Source organism: Pristis pectinata, chromosome 17 (genome assembly GCF_009764475.1).
Source record: "Pristis pectinata isolate sPriPec2 chromosome 17, sPriPec2.1.pri, whole genome shotgun sequence".
Taxonomy (NCBI): Eukaryota; Metazoa; Chordata; class Chondrichthyes; order Rhinopristiformes; family Pristidae; genus Pristis; species Pristis pectinata.
The window spans coordinates 42,807,313-42,811,415 of NC_067421.1; the positions used below are offsets into that span (position 1 = coordinate 42,807,313).

The 4,103-nt window shown below is 47.5% G+C and overlaps 1 non-coding gene across 1 annotated transcript; it reads right to left on the reverse strand.

Annotated features, from left to right (window-relative positions):
* Positions 1 to 775: 775 nt before the first annotated feature.
* On the reverse strand, positions 776 to 848 carry trnar-ccu (transfer RNA arginine (anticodon CCU)). Its single transcript has one exon. It is a non-coding gene; the product is annotated as a tRNA-Arg (tRNA).
* Between the last annotated feature and the right edge of the window lie 3,255 nt (positions 849 to 4,103).

Here is a 4,103-nt window from a genome sequence, read left to right on the forward strand (position 1 = left end):
TAGGTTAATTGGCTGTTGTAAATTGCCCCTTGTGGTAAATGTAAGGAGTCTGTACGTTCCCCCTGTGTCTGCGTGGGTTTCCTCCGGGTGCTCTGGTTTCCTCCCACATTCCAAAGACGTACGGATTAGGAAGTTGTGGGCATGCTACATTGGTGCCGGAAGCGTGGCGACACTTGTGGGCTGCCCCCAGAACACTACGCAAAAGATGCATTTCACTGTGTGTTTCGACGTACCTGTGACTAACAAGTAAGAATCTTATAAATGGTAGAAGCTGGGGGGAATGGGAATGTGAGGACATTAAATGGGATCAGTACAGGATCAGTGTCAATGGGTGGTTGATGGTCAGCACAGACACAGTGGGCCAAAGGGCCTCTCTCCCTGCTCTGTGACCAGGAGTCTCTGTCCCAGATAAGGAGGAAGTAGTTCCAGTGACAGGAGACTTGGTGATGAGTGAAGATGATCAGCACAAGTTGAGATATTTCTTTACTAGTCACACATACATCGAAACACACAGTGAAATGCATCTTTTGCGTAGAGTGTGTTGGGGGGCAGCCCACAAGTGTCGCCTCACTTCCGGTGCCAACGTAGCACGCCCACAACTTCCTAACCCATACGCCTTCGGAATGTGGGAGGAAACCCACGCAGACACGGGGAGAACGTACAAACTCCTTACAGGCAGCGGCCAGAATTGAACCCGGGTCGCTGGCGCTGTAATAGCGTTACGCTAACCGCTACACTACCGTGCCTGCCCCTGCTGCACTTTTAAAAAGTTCATCACCCCAGATGGGACTCGAACCCACAATCCCTGGCTTAGGAGGCTAGTGCCTTATCCATTAGGCCACTGGGGCTGAATGTAAGTCTGAAAGGTTTTTACACAGTCAGTTGTTGTGACCTGGGGCACACTGCCTGAGAGGGGCAGGGGCGCTTCCTAAAAGGAATTTCCAAAGGAAATTGGTCAGATATTTGGAGGTGAAAATGTGTAAAGTTGTCAGGAAAGAACATGGAACATAGAACAGTCCAGCACAGGAACAGGCCCTTCGGCCCACCATATCTGTGCTGACCATGATGCACATGGTCCGTGTCCCTCCAGTCCCTGCCTGTTCAAATGTCTGTCTAACAGCCTCTTGAACACCTCTGTCGTATCTGCTTCTGCCACCCCTGGCAGCCCATTCCAGGCACCCACCACTTTCTGTGTGAATAACTTGCCCCGCATATCTCCTTTGAACGTTCCCCCTCTCACCTTAAACCTATGCTCTCTAATGCCTGACATTTCTACCTGGGAAAATAGACTCTGTCTACCCTGTCTGTGCACAGAGGGAGGACAGGTGGGCAGTGTCACAGCACCCACTCCATCGCCAGCCCTCCTCACCACAATACTTCACCTCGACCTTACACACTTACTCATTCACTCACACACATTAACTCCAGCCAGAACACTCCCCTCAACCTTTATCGATGCACCGTAGAAAGCATCCTATCCGGATGCATCACGGCTTGGTATGGCAACTGCTCTGCTTAAGACCGCAAGAAACTGCAGAGAGTTATGGACACAGCCCAGCGCAAAAACAGAAACAGTCTCCCTTCCATGGACTCTGTCTATACTTCTTGCTGCCTCGTTAAAGCAGCCGACATAATCAACGACCCCACCCACCCCGGACATTCTCTCTTCTCCCCCCTCCCATTGGGCAGAAGATACAAAAGCCTGAAAGCACGTACCACCAGGCTCAAGGACAGCTTCTATCCTGCTGTTATAAGACTATTGAACAGTTCCCTAGTTTGTTAAGATGAACTCTTGACCTCACAATCTACCTTATTATGGCCTTGCACTGAACTTTCTCTGTAAATGTAACATTTTATTATGCATTCTGTTATTGTTTTCCCTTGTACTTTGAAGGCAGAATACAAGGTTAATGGCAGGACTCTTAGCAGTGTGGAGGAACAGAGGGATCTTAGGGTCCATGTCCATAGATCCCTCAAGGTTGCCGCGCAGGTCGATAGGGTTGTTAAGAAGGCGTATGGTGTGTTGGCCTTCATTAGTCAGGGTATTGAGTTCAAGAGCCACGAGGTGATGTTGCAGCTCTGTAGAACTCTGGTTAGACCACATTTGGGGTATTGTGTTCAGTTCGCCTCATTATAGGAAGGATGTGGAAGCTTTAGAGAGGGTGCAGAGGAGATTTACCAGGATGCTGCCTGGATTGGAGAGCATGCCTTACGAGGATAGGTTGAGTGAGCTAGGGCTTTTCTCTTTGGAGAGAAGGAGGGTGAGAGGTGACTTGATAGAGGTGTACAAGATGATAAGAGGCATAGATCGAGTGGACAGTCAGAGACTTTTTCCCAGGGTGACAATGGCTAGCACAAGGGGGCATAATTTTAAGGTGACTGGAGGAAGGTATAAGGGGGATGTCGGGGTAAGTTTTTTACACAGAGAGTGGTGGGTGTATGGAACGCACTGCCAGCAGAGATTGTGAGGGCAGATACATTAGGGACATTTAAGAGACTCTTAGATAGACACATGAATGATAGAGAAATGGAGAGCTATGTGGGATGGAAGGGTTAGATAGATCTTAGAGCAGGATAAAATGTCAGCACAACATCGTGGGCTGAAGGGCCTGTACTGTGCTGTAATGTTCTATGTTCTACTACCTCAATGCACTGATCTGATGAAATGATCTGTATGGACGGCACACAAAACAAAGTTTTTCACTGCACCTCAGTAAATGTGACAATAATAAACCAATTTACATGCACATTCTAGACTGTGAACGGTACTTCAGGGTTAGAGGAAAACAAAAAGACCAAAGCACTCTCACAACCTCTGGACATCCCGAAAAACTTCACAACCAGTGAGGTACTTTTGAAGTGCAGTCACTTGATGTAGTGAAGGGAACAGGCAGCCGGTCAGCGCACACAAAGATCCAACTGAGAGCAGAGGGATAATGAATGGATAAAAAGTTTTTCAGGGGTAACTATTGGGCAGGGCATCAAATCTACGACACCACACCTTCACAAAATAGAGCTGTGGGATATTCTCTGTCTACCTGAGAGACCAAAGGGTTAGAAAGTGAAAGTTTGAAAGTTTAATTGCAGTATTCATCAGGATTTTGTGACGTTCTAACTTAGAGGTGAGAGCAGGGTGTGTGATGTTAAATATCCCTAAACTTCTACCAAACCTTGCTGCGATTTAGAGCCATGCTGTGATCCGACTCAAATGTGACAGTCGTTACTATTCCTTTTTTTATTTGCCTTCAATCAAAGCACTGCTTTATTAATTAAATATCAACTCCATTTGTCTGCTTTAGAGCTATGAAAATCCACATGAAGTTCCTCAGCCAATTTCTATTCACAGCATGTCCATCCACTTTCCTGCTCTGTGCTTTCTGACACCTTTAATATTGATTGTTTTTCCCATACTCTGTGCATGCGTATCCAGAGGTTGCCTGGAGTTTTGCTTTATTCTGTGTTCCACACTGTGCACAGAATTCTCTCTCCCTCCTTGCTTATGATGGATGGGTTTCAGATTCTACTGTTGATTCTGACACGATATCATCAATGCTTTACCTTCAATGCTTTACTTCACTCACTGAGGTTGCAAGTTTACAGACTGCGTTTACAAACATCTCGCTCAGCATTTAATGCAGCAAAAGCTGGGACTTCACAAAATCCCATTTTCACACTGAGGACACCCTCCGTCCTGTTGTGCAGTGTTACATCTGTGCTCTACGGGATCGATCTGCCAGCTCAGTACAGGGTGCCCATGAGACACTGTGGACCACAAGCAACAATGTGTAGGTACGTGGTCCGGTATGGGACTCTGGGGATGGCACTGTGTTGGTACACAGTCTGGCACATCTCTCACTTATTGCTACTGTCTGACCAGGGCATCGACCTGGTTCTACACGGAGTGCAGGAGAGAATGCTGAGAGCCTGGAGACCGAGAAACAAGCTCGGACCCTCCCCTCCATTGACTCCGTCTACACTTCCCGCTACCTCTGGAAAGCCTAGATAATCAAAGACCCATCCCACCCCGGAATTTCTCTCTTCTCTCCCCTACCATTGGACAGAGGATACAAAAGCTTGAGAACACGTACCACCAGGCTCAAGGA